This window comes from Schistocerca gregaria, chromosome 9 (genome assembly GCF_023897955.1).
Source record: "Schistocerca gregaria isolate iqSchGreg1 chromosome 9, iqSchGreg1.2, whole genome shotgun sequence".
Lineage (NCBI taxonomy): Eukaryota > Metazoa > Arthropoda > Insecta > Orthoptera > Acrididae > Schistocerca > Schistocerca gregaria.
The window spans coordinates 210860275-210876701 of NC_064928.1; the positions used below are offsets into that span (position 1 = coordinate 210860275).

General features: G+C 38.1%; 1 long non-coding RNA gene across 5 annotated transcripts in view; it reads right to left on the minus strand.

The window, feature by feature from the left end:
• Nucleotides 1-16054, minus strand: part of LOC126291930 (uncharacterized) — a 108269-nt gene extending 92215 nt beyond the window's left edge. The window contains exons 1-6 of one of the 5 annotated variants that reach the window (XR_007551935.1): nt 15937-16054; nt 10594-10642; nt 6433-6523; nt 5542-5586; nt 5257-5313; nt 3138-3216 (exon numbers count right to left, since the gene is read on the minus strand). This is a non-coding gene — a long non-coding RNA (uncharacterized LOC126291930). Of the gene's footprint in view, nt 1-3137; nt 3217-5256; nt 5314-5541; nt 5587-6413; nt 6524-10593; nt 10643-15936 lie in introns of those variants that run through there. The other 4 variants (XR_007551933.1, XR_007551934.1, XR_007551938.1 and 1 more) reach the window with 4 other exon arrangements.
• Between the last annotated feature and the right edge of the window lie 373 nt (nt 16055-16427).

Sequence of the window (16427 nt, forward strand, 5' to 3'; positions counted from 1 at the left end):
GCCTCTATCCTTGCCAACCTCGAGATGAAGTAGCTGGCTGACAGCCACAGACAGCAAAGATGTTGAGTGGACTAGCTTCATGACAGCATACACACACCTCTTTTTGAATGTTTTTGTTAATCAATTGGAGAAAGTTATCATAAACATAATCAGTGTATTTAATTAGCTCCAGTGAGAAAAACGTGACCAATTTTTCTGCAATACATTTTACATTCGCACGAGAAAACATTGCCAATTCATACTAACCACGAAAAAGCCCACAACTAAATTTTTCACCAGTGTAGGTGTGTTCCATTTTTTGTCATAACTGCATTTTCTTTAAAATTGGACACACAATTGATCTGCAGAACTTGGGGAAGTCTAGATGGGGACTAGGAGCATACTTACGTCTTTTGTGAATACTCACTGAGTTATGATGAAAATGAAAGTGGCTGTTTCAGCCACTTGTATTACGTAGCAAATGGGACAGAAGTGAACAGGCGACAGATTTGGAAATATGGGGAAATATAAGAAAAAGCCACTGTATTTGGAAAATATAAATGTTCTCATGTCCCACAAACTCAGAAATAAACATTTGGAAGGAACAGCCAAGTACTTCTGAAGCACAGTAAGCTGGAATACACAGTAATTTTTCTTAATTCATTAGATGAAACTTGTCCCAGATAATGTTCCAACAGACACTGATTATGAAATGTAGTACTAAATGCAATTGACTTAATATAAAAAATTAGTTTCTCTTTTGTCTACTTTTATTATCAAAATATAGGTGATCAATAATTTTTATACTTAGTCACAATACTCCTTGTCAATAAAATGTTGTCAAAGAGCTTCTTGAGAAAGGATGGTCTTATTCTGGTAACACAGCAATTTTCTTTAACTGCCTTACAGTTTTAGTTTTTAAAGCAAAAAGTGTTCTACATATGCCACATACTCAATATTTACTTAAAAATCAATTGAATCTTTCAGTTAAGGTGTTTTAGCTATATGTAATACAATAAATACATTAATAATATTGATACAAACAGTAAGAGGCACACAAATTATTTTTTTTTACTTCAGTAACACCTGGGTTTCCTCATCACCACTGGGGTACCAGGCTTGATGCGTTACTCTTTGTTTTACATGGCGAGTTTCCCCAGTAGGCCTATTAACCATGATGTCCACACATGCACACACAAGAATCTAGTTGATTCTTGGAGCAAGCATGACACTACAGTACAGGGTGTATTAGAAAAGAACTTTACAAATTTGAAAATTTAGACCAACTTATACAGGTAACTTACAGACAGGCTTGGTGCCATGTTGACAGAAAACTGACTGTTTTGACTTGTGTGATACGCTAGTACAAAATTGTGCTAACCCAAGCAGAAGCAGCGGATGGTGTGTGCTTTATTTTGACGAGTGTGGGCCAACTACACAATGTAATTTTTGTACAGAATATGGTGAAGATCCTCCTTGTAGGCCTATCATTTTTGAGTGGTCGAAGTGTTTTACTGGAAATATTCAGTATGACATCCTGAAGTCATCCCTTGGCACATGGCAAACATCAAGTGGGACTAGGCCTTATGTACAGTCCTACAAAAATCAACCCAGCATTCTCTTCTACAGCTCCAGTCCCATGTACAACTGCCATGTGTGAAGTAAATATACGCACTTCAAACCGTACAAGACCTAAAAAACAGTAGGACTGATTATAGGATCTTGTGTGGAAGAGTAACAATTTGGATGAAAGATACAATGGAAAGGCTATATTTACTGTGTAGTCAACTTCTCATGCAATAGGTTAAATTAATGAAAAGTGGAATTTGCATCAGTGAAAAACCCATGAACATTCCTCGACATCTCTACTGTATTTCCGAGTCAGAATACCCCGCAACTGAACAAGTCATATGTGACACTGTCGTCACATGGCCAGGACCTCAGCTTCAGATGGAGTGTGTGCTGAGTAACCAAACAAAGTCACACTGGGGCTATGGAAGTGTAAAGTAAACATTTCCCCATAAAATGACACCAAATCCATGCCCAAGTTAAATGAATAAATCATTCCATTTTCAAAGTTGCGAAGTACTCAATACACCCATTATGTGTGCACATAACTTACCTAGTGCAGCACTGAGTCTAGGAGGTCCATTTCCTTCAGAAGTCAGGACCAAGCCTAAAACAGAAATTTTACCATTTACAAATCTCTTTCCTGGCACTGTACATTGTTTCATTCACTTAACTATTATGCTACACAATGGCCACAAATACTGACAAGAGCTACTGCTGCACTTTTCAGCATTCGAAAGTTTCAGTGTACACAGGAATGTTTCTGGAAGCATTAAATTTATAATATGGTTATAAAGGCTGAAACTAGAATGTACCAGTTAACTTGCTTGTGTTCATAGCCAATTAATGAAACTAAACTCTTACAAATGCATTAAACCCATTATGAAATGTTTCTTACATTGTGTTACCTGAAACAACCATTTCTTTTAATACAGTAAGCAGAAACAAAATGCTTGAAAGGCCAAAGTCACATATGCTGCACTTACTCGTATATTTGGCTGAGCTTTATGTACATTTTTGACATGCATGTACAGATGTTTACTCAGTGTAAACAGGCTGCAACAGCATACAAAAACCCATAATTATATTGCAATAACAAGCTGCATTCTAAAACCAAGCAGCACTCCAGGTGGGGTGGAGTGTGTCTTCTATTATCTCATGAACATCAATATCTGAGTGCAGTCTCTTTGGAAGGTCAACCTATCTAAGTCTGTGAAATAAATGTTGATCCCAAATTTAAGGGTGCGGAGAGTACTAAATGAAAGATTCGCAGTACTATCAGTATGCCCCATCAGTTCCAGTAATCCATGAAAACATTCTATCGTAGTTCAAATTGAAAAATTCTGGATAATTTATCAGTTTGCCAGAATAAACCACCTGAGCATCACACCAGTAATGCAAGAGGACTGAGCAAAGCATCCAATGGGTGAAAATAGATTTCTAATTGTATTTTCCATGCACCCAGGAACCAGCTATCAAGTATGGATATGTTATATACATTGACATGCAATTTATAGTCCCATCCTAGGTAAGTGCTTTTACTAAAATTGTCAGCTGACACCTGTGCTTAATGATGTATCACCAATCAACTTTCCATGCCCATTCCATACCTCAAATTCTGGCACCTCCGGATTCAATTTTGACTGCATCACCAGCACAGTTGCCGAACTAAAAGAAAAAATAGTAACATTAATATATCTGAACAACAACATTAATATCACTCACTCACTCACTCACTCACTCACTCACTCACTCACTCACTCACTCACTCACTCACTCACTCACTCACTCACTCACTCACTCAGCTTGGGAAGCCATGTAACTCCCTGTGTTGTCACAGCACCCATGCCACAAGTGTCACAACGGAAATACCCCAGATTTGTTATCTACATAAAATCTTTGCAGCATTGAAAAGCTCAGAAATCTATTTACACTCACCACAAAATTAGAGCTCTACAATGGCGAATTGATAGAGCAAACTGAAGACTAATTGTGAAAAAAAAAACATGCTCTATCATCAAGATAACTTTTCATATTTGCCAAATGTTTATTTCGAAGTTGTGCACAAGACTGAATTAGGGTAGTGCAAGTTCTGTGCCAGTCAGATTCCGTATTTTTGCTAGAACCATAACTTCTGCTGACTTTGGACACATTATGCAGTCTGAAGTGAGAGTTACTGGATAGAACTAGAACTAAGAATTGTTTTAACATTGCACTACAAGAAACCTTTTAGACTTTTGTACTCCTTGTGACAGCAGAAGTAGGTGGTGGTGGTGGTGGTGTGGAGCAGCCCACACTGGAGGCATGTGGAACACTTCTTAACCCGAGTGTGACACTCGGGTAATACTATGAAGAGCTATTCAAAATAAAGCACTCAGTAATGACTACTTGTGGTGGTTTCACAAAACAATGCCCTAACAGTTATCAGTTACCAGTCATTAGCTCAATTTACACGGGGCTTTAACATCTGCCCCTGCCCAGGCTATGCTCCGAACAAGGTCTACCTGTGCATCCACAATGAAGTGGGTTGGCAGCAACACTGACAAACTTTGTGATGCTGTAACAGGCTACATGCAACCTCAGTTGGCAGAATTTTATGCAGGTGCATTTTGTCAACTTCTTATAAATGCTCACACTTGAACAGGCCCCCAAGGAAACAATAAAATATGCAATTTTATGATTTTTCTAATTAAATTATTTCAATTGTACCAGTACTTTATCTGTAACTGGAAAGAGGACTATGCACAAAACCCTGTGCACTTATGACTGTTCCATTTCTGAACAATCCCATGAACATACAAGTCATACTTCTGATGCCATGTCTTACCGTTCATACTACTATAGAAAGACAAGATGCTCAATGTTCCCATGTCTATGTTCTAGTCCAGTTTACTTGATTTTACACAATACTCCAATAAACATTCTGACAGACAATCTCAATAATTTTGAAACAATGTACAGTTTACTGTTGAAACTGACTGCACGAAATAAAATGATGGCTGTGAAAATATGCTGTTTTTCTTTCTCACTGTCAAACCACAACAGCACAGCATCTAAACCATTAGAGAAGTTTCATCTTCCACATAATCTTACTCTCATGTAGCTTTAAGACAAACTGGATACAAAACAGTGAGCCAATTTTTTTTCTTCCTCAGTTGATTTTAACAGGAAACAAAGAGACTGCAATATGGTTTGTAGGCTTATGATCAGAATACTACTGTGATACAGAAATCAGAAGTTTTGTATTCCTACCAATTTGCAGAAGCTACTGTCGACAGGTCCATCAGCTGAGAAGTCTGTCATAGCCCATACAGCAATGATATTCATTGTCTTACCCATCCATTTTCATCAGCTTCAGTTCCTAACAAATGTTACAATACACATAGAGGGAGGCAATGGGGATTGAAGAGCACAGGGGAGGAGATGGGGTGAAGGAGAGGCAAGAGAAAGATGACCGAGGAGAAAGGACTGAGGAAGAGATGTATGAATTATATTCTATTACTATACATATTTAGTAACTGGGAAGCTTTGTAGATGCGAGTTTTATAGTCACACAGCAGTCAATCAAATGTGTGCATAAAATGATTACATAGGTTGACGGCTACCTTGTGTCACATCCTAAGTGCTTTTACACAAAAATTTTAAACTGCTACTAGTGCAGTAACATTTATCAGTGATGCTGATCCACTGGTTATGTCTATTCCATACCTCTGAAGTTCAGGTGCATCTTGATGTAACGACAACTGCTGCACCGTCACTGTTGAACTACAAGAAAAGTAAAAATTACTGTCAGCAGAAGGTACTTGCAGGAAGCAGAGCTAAATAGTTTATCAAGTGAACATGTAATATGGGAACAAAACGTGCCCATTTAACACACACACACACACACACACACACACACACACACACACACACACACACACACACACACACACTTACATAAGTACCACAGAAAATGAATAAAAATTCGAGACAAAAATGAGAATACAATACCTTACAAATTCTGGTGCTTCTGGATTCAATACAGACGTCCATAAGCTGAAAATTAAAATTGAAATACATTAGAAAGAGACATTACAACTGAGAGTGACATTAACAAAACATTAAGAATTATACTAAGTACTGGAAACATAGTGTTGTGGGAAGACATTGAGCAGGAACTGAAAACTAAATAAGAATTCTCACAAGAAGCTGAGGATGTAGGCATGGAAATAAACTGAAGTGAGGTAATGAACATCGGCAGGGAAAAGGAAGATTTTTGGTTGTAATAGGCAAGTTATAGAAATATATGCCTTCAAATATCTATTAAGCATGCAAACCAGAACAGGAAACCACACAAAAAAATTTAAGACAGGGCACAAAAACTACTTGCAAATTTGTTATGTATGAGGCAATTAGCTAAAACAAAAATCATAGTATAACAATGTACTCTGTAAGAAGGCAGGAAGAACAAGGCAGCAGGTAACTCATTTTACCTGCAATTCTCATGTGCATCAGCACAACTATGATCCTTCAATATTTTTGGTTAACTATGAGAGTAAAATAGTACCAGCAGAAATGCAGCTATAAATGCGTCAAGAAATGCTGTACAAACCACACAATGTTTTCAAAATAGCATTTAGCTACTCTCAACTAACATTCCATTCAAACACTAATCACATTCAGTCCATTACAGGAATAGATTATTCACCAGTTCACCCAATACTACTTTGACACACTGAAGTGACCAGCCACAGAACACAGGGAACGTCTGAGGAAAGATCAGCTACAGCACAATATTGAGCAAGAATATAGAAGCAAATAAGGTAGGTTCACCATTTCACAGCACACCACATACACTCTTGCAACATGGGACAAAACGTTACCTTCATTTTCCATACGTACCACGAGTGTCCCAGTCTGAGCCGACAGGCAAACAGAAATGAGATGTCCTTATGGTAGTGCAGTTTGGTTGTATTGCACTGTGGTGTAAAATCTGAAATGAAAACCTATGTCACCTCCGAAATGCTCCAAGCTAACTTAAGATGTAACAGTTGCTACAGCATGAAGCACAAATAGGATATTATAATATTTACACCTGGCAAGTAAACTACATAATTATTTACTAGTGACAATTGCTTTACGTAAGTATCCGTACATTTTAAGTGCCATTGCAGATTCTTTTTACATGACCTCCAATGAGAGTCCACTTTCCAATTTCGTCCAGTGAGCATATACTGTCCATTCTTTAAACTCACCATACCATAAAACTGCATTGGAACTTTTCCTGGCAATAGTCTGTGAATGTACGAACAGAGTTCTTTGCTAATGAACACTGTCAGTTGGTACAGCTTACGTACGGATATTTGAGTGTTTTAGTTTTGATGTGTTGTGGTTTTGTTTTTCGTGGTTGTCAGTGTTGGTTTTTTCGTATCAGTAGTTATAGTTGACCTATACATAAAGGAAAATGACCTATTCCAATTTTCATATTTTTAAATGTAGGTACATGTGTTTTGGTACCTTCTGCTGCGGTGAAGGGAAATTTATATTTCCAATTTTCATAGTTTCTCTTTTAGGCATTGGTGTTTTTGTACTGTCAGCTGCCGTTAACCTATATAGGTCAAGGTAGGTGTCCAACTCCTGTAGACTTTTTAATTATTTTTTGTTCGTCAACTTTTGTGTTTTGGAATCATCATGCGTTTTTTTAGTGTTATATTTAGCTTGTCCAATCCTATAACCCCCAATATCCTGCAGTTGTGCCATTAGTTTTATTCTATTTTTGGAGGGAGATATTGTCTTACATGCATTTTCGTGTTTGTTGCCGCGTGTATGTAGTGATATAGGCGCCATATTGTAAATGCTTACAATAGCAGTTTCCACCAAATGGATGACATCACAGATCAAAGCAGACGGGTGGAATCTGACACTTCTGTATTCCCAAACCTGACACTGCAAGAGGGAACTACAATGGCCATAAAATTACACACAACTGATAGAAGGAAGGCTTGAAGGCCATAAAAGGAGGGAAAAGCAGCGAATAACAGGAACATGAAGGAAGAAGCACAAGTAATGAAGATAGACACTCCAGATTAAACACACACCACACGGAAAGGAGGGGGAAGGCAGAGGGCAGCAGTGAACCACCAAGCCCAGTAGAAGGCAGTCCAGTCAGGGTGAATGGGGAGCAAGGTGGCCTGTCATCCCCTCCACCCACCAATCAAGTTGAAGGTCCCCACCCTTAAGGTAATTAACACCATCACAAACTCTGAAATGAGATCAGCCACTGAGGCATTGTCGGCCAACACCAGGGGTAGCACGTCAGGAAATCAGTCCATCGCAGAGCGGTTAATTTGGGACAGTCCGGTAAGAGGTGAACCGCAACTGACATCAACCCACGACAGAGGAGATACCCAAATCAGCGAAGTATGGCCAATGCGGAGACAGCAAAGGACTGAAGAAGCCTTACGAGAGGCCTGTAAGAAGGACTGCCACAGTTTTGGTACCCTTTACCATCCTGAGCTTGTTCAGTGAAGATAATGTGCCATTCTGCATTCCAAAGTCCCAAAACCTGACGACGTAATGCTGGGCAAAAGTCTATTTCCAGAATGCCAATAGCAAGAGATGGCCTGTTAGTAGCCAATTTAGCCAGGTGATCACCAAGCTCACAGTCAGTGATCCCAACATGGCCTGGGGTCAAAATGAAAACTGCTGAGCACCCACGACAAAGGAGAGGAAGGGAGTCCTGGATAGCTATGACCAACAGATGGCAAGGGAAGCACAGGCCGATAGCTTGCAAACTGCTCAAGGAGTCACTGCAGATAGTGAAGGACAGTCTCAAGCAGAAGCGGACATGGTCCAGTGTGTGCAAGGTGGCTAACAATTCTGCACTAAAGAAACAACCATCTGCACCAAATCTAATATCAGGATAAGAACCGTGTACAAAAGCACATTTATCTCCCATTATGTTTCCAAACCATCACAATAAACCATACTCAAAGGGGGTTTTTGGGAAGATATTGAATGGTATGTATGTTATCTTCACTGCACCCTTTATGTTTTTTTGCATTTTCAGTTGTAAAACCAAGACATTTAACAAGCTGTTGTGTTTAATCTGCAATACTTATGAGCTAGACCAATGATATTTCCAAACTCACAGGCCTTGTGCTGTGATTGTGGTTACTGGATGAATAGTGAATGATCACAAACAAGCAATGACAAAAATCTTCATCTTATTTTATTCTCTAGCATGTTTACAAACTAACTCCCAAGAGCATTTGTATACATGTAACATCTATTATGACACCTCATTTTTGTATGAGTAAGGTGGTCCCAAACTCATAGGAACACTGAGGAGAACGAAAATATACAGATAATAGCTAACAAACCCATGAACTTTGACATGCTCACTCCACATCTGAGGCTGTATCTATTACACTACCGAAGTGTGAATCTGCCATGTCATTTATTAAATTCACCAATGGGTTATTGATAATTTATACTAAGAATGGCCATTTTTATATCTCAAGAAAGCACCATTGCCTTAATAGTGCACTGCCATAAAAAGCAAGTTTTAATAGCATAACAACAAAATATGAAAATTCTTTAACCATAATATTAGGTTTCCCACCATGTTCTAACACCATATTGTACCAGTAAGGACATTTTCAAGAGATCCTCCATGCCTGTGATCTGAAAGATTTATTGATAGGTTCTAAGTTATAAAATCCACCAAACCTGAGCTTCAATTGATTAGAATTAATGTCAATATATGATTACCCAAATTTTTCTCGAGATGTAGACATGACACAGATGTCAGCTGACGGCGAAGGATGAAGCGACAGTCTTCAGGAAACCCGTAAGAGCTGAACTCTTCAGAAGCCCTATTTCACAGCACAGCTTTAGGACTAACCAGTCCTGTTCGAAAAACATCACTTGCAGCCGTTGAATAGCACTTGTTAGCCACAATGATATATGGTTCACCACAAATTGTAAACAACTTAACCCCTGACTATAGTAAGAATGTGAAATGTGTATATTATAATGGAACCATTATATTGGCTAAAAAGTTAAAAATCCTTACCCCATATTGACAATTCCGACTAATTTAAGCCTTTGACTGCACTTCAACTCTTAACCCATCTGTCACCTTTCAACTAAGATCAGTATTTCACTACACAATTTCATATCCAAATTCACTGGCTTCACAAACGCAAGGCAAACATCTCCTCAACCTATACCTCAACTACACTTTAGGTCAGGATGAATACAACCTCCATTCCAAAAATGTCTATTTAAAAATAGTAATGCGTAGGTTCTCTTCCCAACTGCGACATCACACAGCTCATCATATTATGGGATGAAGCTGACATCCAGTAACACGTTCAGATAACCGTTAAGCACATTTTAGTCCAAAAGGGACTAGGCTAATGAAAGTATCTGAATTCATACCTACCTCCACTTGAGAACTATGACTTAGGGCAGTTTACAAGTTTTCTCTGTAACAAAGTGACAATTACAACATATTACTTTACTTCCACATAAATCTGAGTGCCTTTGAGCCTCACCAGTGCTAATTATCTGTTTTTCTGAGAAACAGCTCTTCTGTCACTAAGGAATCTATCAATGTATCCTTCTTGAGAATTACAGAAGGGCCACTCTACTGACTTTACGAAATATGGGCCTACCATTCATTTGACATAGTTTAACTTAACTATGTTAAACGGCTTGATTTATTGGAAAAGCAGTCTTCAATCCTTTGACATAATATTACCATTTCAATAGCTACAGTCAAACCATTTAATTCTGTGAATAGACCTAATGTTTCTTAGCTTAACCATTTCCAATAAATTTATTGTGCTTCAGACAATAAGTGAAATTTACTAGTGTGTAGTAACACTTCGATCAGCAACAAACATTAAAATGCAGCTGCATTTAAATAGTGCTAGCATGAGTACATGTCACACTGCTGTTTAGTGAAAAATAACTCCAAAGCACACAGTACGACAGGCATTAATGAAAAACATACTTTCAGCACAAGACGTGCTAATGCAACATGCAGATACATACCGGTACAACATCTCTATCTCGTCAGGAAACTGTTGACAGCATGGGCACTCTGGACGGGAAAAAAAAGCATACATCATTACTTCGTCACAAATATCTGAACAGAGGTTAATTGATTGATCTTATTTTAACTTTTACTAATGACATGCACACTAGTCCAAAACATTCCTACAATTTACACATCTCCACTGTGTATCCATAACATGTACAGGAAACACTGGATAGGACTTTTGCCTAACTTTTCATACACAGCAACTTTATAAAGATTAATTTATCTCTACAATAAATCTAGTACGAGCAACTAACAACATTATATTTAAAGTGAGTGCAAAACAGCAGTTACCTATCTACATAGTTTACTACTTCAATTTTTGAGTTGTCGTTTACATTATTTGTATGTGGTGCTTTATTGAATTTGTCCCTGGTAAAGGGAAACTCGAAAGGTCATCTCCATCAGTAAATTCAGTTCCTTCTTTATGTCAAGGTCAGTGTGTAAGAACAAGTATGTTTGTTGTTGACACCACCCTTTTGACTGAAGGAAAGACTGACAAGCTCTACTGTCAAAGATGTTCTCTCTGAAATCAACATGGCTCATGAAAAATTAAATGAATCATGGAAAAAATCATACGCAGCTTCAGCAACTCTGGATGCCAGGATCATATGAATTATGTCAAACTGATGAGTTTCATGATTGTGCTGTTTCGAAGTATTTGTGATCCACGTAAGACATTGCGAGACTAAATGGTGCATTAACTGCCCAGCAGCTTGGGACAGTATTATGCACCATTAGATAGCCACATTAGTTATGTCCCACTGTTACAGGGATGCTTCATGCTAATGAAAATGAAGCTGTCACGGTCATAACATCAAGCAGAAGAGTGGCAACCATGTAGCAACAAATCTAAGTTCAATAATGAAAGCAAAAATAAAAAATTGTATATTTCCCTAGTTTTGTCCACAAATTCTAGACACAAAGTCTTTTCCTCAGTTTTTGCCACTACATATTATAAAACTGTGGCTGTCTTAACTATATTATCAATTTTTTGAAAAGTAATTTGTTCTTTATACATGCACACAAGAAAAATGTGCATGAAGTAGATAAAACTTCTTGTTGTTGTTGTTGTCGTCATCATCTTCAGTCCTGAGTGGTTTGATGCAGCTCTCGATGCTACTCTATCCTGTGCAAGTTTCTTTATCTCCCAGAACCCACTGCAACCCACATCCTTCTGAATCTGCTTAGTGTAGTCATCTCTTGGTCTCCCTGTACGATTTTTACCCTCTACACTGCCCTCCAATACTAAATAGGTGCTCCCTTGATGCCTCAGAACATGTCCTACTAACTGATAGCTTCTTCTTGTCAAGTTGTGCCACAAAATTCTCTTCTCCCCAATCCTATTCAATACTTCCTCATTAGTTATGTGATCTACTCATCTAATCTTCAGCATTCCTCTGTAGCACCACATTTCAAAAGCTTCTATTCTCTTCTTGTCCAAACTATTTATCGTACATGTTTCACTTCCATACATGGCTACACTCCACACAAATACTTTCAGAAACGTCTTCCTGACAAATCTATACTCGACGTAAACAAATTTATCTTCTTCAGAAATGCTTTCCTTGCATTTGCCAGTCTACATTTTATATCCTCTCTACTTCAACCATCATCAGTTATTTTGCTCCCCAAATAGCAAAACTCCTTTACTACTTTGTCTCCTTTCCTAATCTAATTCCGTCAGCATCACCCGACTTAATTCGACTACATTCCATTATCCTCATTTTACTTTTGTTGATGTTCATATTATATCTTCCTTTCAAAACACTGTCCATTCCGTTCAACTGCTCTTCCAAGTCCTTTGCTGTCTCTGACAGAATTATGATGTCTTCGGTCACCCTCAAAGTTTTTATTTCTTCTCCATGGATTTTAATACCTACTCCAAATTTTTCTTTTGTTTCCTTTACTGATTGCTCAATATACAGATTGAACAACATCAGGGAGAGACTACAACCCTTTCTCACTCCCTTCCCAACCACTGCTTCCCTTTCATGCCCCTCAATTCTTATGACTACCATCTGGTTTCTGTACAAATTGTAAATAGCCTTTCACTCCCTGTATTTTACCCCTGCCACCTTCAGAATTTGAAAGAGTATTCCAGTGAACATTGTCAAAAGCTTTCTTTAGGTCTACAATTGCTAGAAACGTAGGTTTGCCTTTCCTTTATCATTCTTCTAAGATAAGTTGTAAGGTCAGTATTGCCTCACGTGTTCCATTATTTCTACGGAATTTGAACAGATCTTCCCTGAGGTAGGCTTTTACTACTTTTTCCATTTGTCTGCAAATAATTCATGTTTGTATTTTGCAGCTGTGGCTTATTAAACTGATAGTTAGGTAATTTTGACTTCTGTCAGCACCTGCTTTCTTTGGGATTGAAATTATTATATTCTTCTTCAAGTCTGAGGGTATTTCGCCTGTCTCATACATCTTGCTCACCAGATGGTAGAGTTTTGTCAGGATTGGCTCTCCCAAGGCCGTCAGTAGTTCTAATGGAATATTGTCTACTCCGGGGGCCTTGTTCCGACTCAGGTCTTTCAGTGCTCTGTCAAACTCTTCACGCAATATCTTATCACCCATTTCGTCTTCATCTACATCCTCTTCCATTTCCATAATATTGTCCTCAAGTACATCACCCTTGTATAAACCTTCTACATACTCCTTCCACCTTTCTGCTTTCCCTTCTTTGCTTAGAACTGATGTTTCCATCAAAGCTCTTGATATTCATGCAAGTGGTTCTCTTATCTCCAAAGGTCTCTTTAATTTTCCTGTAGGCAGTATCTATCTTACCCCTAGTGAGATAAGCCTCTACATCCTTACATTTGTCCCCTAGCCATCCCTGCTTCGCGTTTTTGCACTTCCTGTCAATCTCATTTTTGAGATGTTTGTATTCCTTTTAGCCTGCTTCATTTGCTGCAATTTTGTATTTTCTCCTTTCATCAATTAAATTCAATATTTCTTCTGTTACCCAAGGATTTCTACTAGCCCTCGTCTTTTTACCTACTTTATCCTCTGCTGCCTGCACTACTTCATCCCTCAAAGCTAACCATTCTTCTTCTACTGTATTTCTTTCCCCCATTCCTGTCAATTGCTCCCTTATGCTCTCCCTGAAACTCCGTACAACCTCTGGTTCTTTTAGTTTATCCATGACCCATCTCCTTAAATTCCCAACTTTTTGCAGTTTCTTCAGTTTTAATCTACAGGTCATAACTAATAAATTGTGGTCAGAGACCACATCTGCCCCTGGAAATGCCTTACAATTTAAAACCTGGTTCCTAAATCTGTCTTACCATTATATAAACTATCTGATACCTGTTAGTATCTCCTGGCTTCTTCCATGTATACAGCCTTCTTTTATGATTCTTGAACCAAGTGTTACCTATGATTAAGTTGTGCTCTGTGCAAAATTCTACCAGGCGGCTTTCTCTTCTATTTCTTTGCCCCAGTACATAATCACCTACTACGTTTCCTTCTCTCCCATTTCCTACTACCGAATTCCATTCACATATGACTTAAATTTTCATCTCCCTTCACTATCTGAATAATTTCTTTTATTTGATCATACATTTATTCACTTTCTTCGTCATCTGCAGAGCTAGTTGGCATATAAACTTTTACTACTGTAGTAGGTGTGGGCTTCGTATGTATCTTGGCCACAATAATGCGTTCACTATGCTGTTTGTAGAAGCTTACCCTATTCCTACTTTCCTATGCATTATTAAAAACTTACAGCAATTCAATGGAACAATTGAGAAGTATTCTAATTAAAGGCTGAGAAAAATCTGCCTTTTCAATACATTTTTGCATAGATTCACTAGAGATTTTCCTTAATCTAGAGATTTTCCTTTCCTGAACCAAGTCCATCATCACACCACCCCTGAAGACAGAATGTGGGCCACTGTGCACAATATATTCTAGGGGATATAGGTACGAATTTTTAATTCTCTATGTTCAGAGAGTACTAGATGCTCAGGCAAGAATTATGTTTATCTTGGTATAACAATATGAAAACTATTTTAAATAAGCCTACTTAGAAGTAGCATAGTTAGAATCTGTATTACGGATACTTTCTACAAATTTTTAAAAGTGGCCAAAAACAATGTATGTACTTGTGGCTACAAGCATGGCCATAACAGGGAAACAAAACTATGGAGCTGCTGACTCTGGCATGTCTTTGGGCACTACCATATTGAACTAAGAAATAAAACTATAATACTTAACCAATATATACCAACAGATCAAGTTTCTTATCTCTTATTTTAATGCTTAGAATATGCCAAATCAGTTGTATATTGCTTAAGGAGAAACTATAAAACCGCAACACAGACCTTTTCACAAAATTATGACACCAAATAGAGAAGTGCTTCCATGTCTAATTGAATAGCACTTCATGTTTTTGTAGTGAGCTATTGTAAAATTGATATTCAAAAGAAGCTTAAAATTCATTAGGCCTAACTGCATCCAAGTACGCATAAGAGGTTTAGCAAGCCAAACTGGAGCCTCGAGACTATATCCTCAATGTGAACAATCATTTCTAAGAATTAAAAACTATACTCATGTATAAACTACGAACGTGACCATGAGTCTCTTCTGTCATTACTGGTAAATAACGCAAATGTATTAATACTGACGCAAGATGCAGCACATGTCTGTATAGCTTTCTGGTGAATTTTGCAGTCATGTTCAACGACTACGCAGCAGCATATGGAAGTAAACTATGGCTCGTTCGTAATTACCTTATAGCCTATGTGCACATCTTACATTGTACACTTAAGCATGTGACCAGTACCATTAAAATTAATTGAAAGAAAAATGGTGCCAGTTTCAGGAGGGTGTGTAGGTATCAAGAGGGGAAAATATGGTTGACATTCTGTCGCAATACACACAGTAAATTAGCCACGGTTTATGTATAATTTCTGTGTAGGACGGCGGAAGCTTCTAGAATGGCACATGAATAGAATCGTGCACATGATTACGCTGTTTAGACTAATAGAAACCGATGTCAGATATGGTATTTAGTATATAACGCAAGGTATCACAAACCAACATCGAATGATACCATACTAATGGCAATTTAATCCATGTTTTCTATGTCAGGTAAGGCTAACGTAATGAAACAGTAACAGACGAATGATAAGTTGGTTACGGAGAATTACTTAGAAACCCTGACACCGTGAACAAATTGCTGCGCAAGTAGATTAATGCGAAATGAAACACGACGCGTTCCACTGCCTTATTTAACTAGTCCAATAGCTCGTCCTCTATCCCCAAACCAATCTGTAGTTTATGTGACTTACCCATTATGCTTCCGCTACCACTCAGCCAAATAACACTGACGACTGCTACACCAAGACTGACGTCTAACTAGAACTGCGCGCTCCACCTTGGCGGAAAGCAGTGACTCATCTTTGCTTCAATGCCGCCAACCTTACCACCGGCATCAGCAGCGCACAACTTTCAAGCGCAGTCGGAAATTACTGAAAATTTTTCGAAATGACCTCAAATGAAATCATTCTTGCTGGCGTTATTCGGTTCGTTCGTTTAAAGATGTTGTGATATATAATGACTGTTTGCAAATGGTCTTACTGCGCAAGCGCAATGCCATGATCGTCCTGACATCTTTGTTGTCTTTCCGTTACTCGAACCCACGTTTTGTATTTTCAGAACGCGAAACATCCTTCAACATTATATTCGATTTCATTCTTTCGAAGCTACATTACCATATTTTACATATAACGTATTGTAAGTCCAGATAAGCATGGTAATAAAATGACATGCTTAGTTGCAC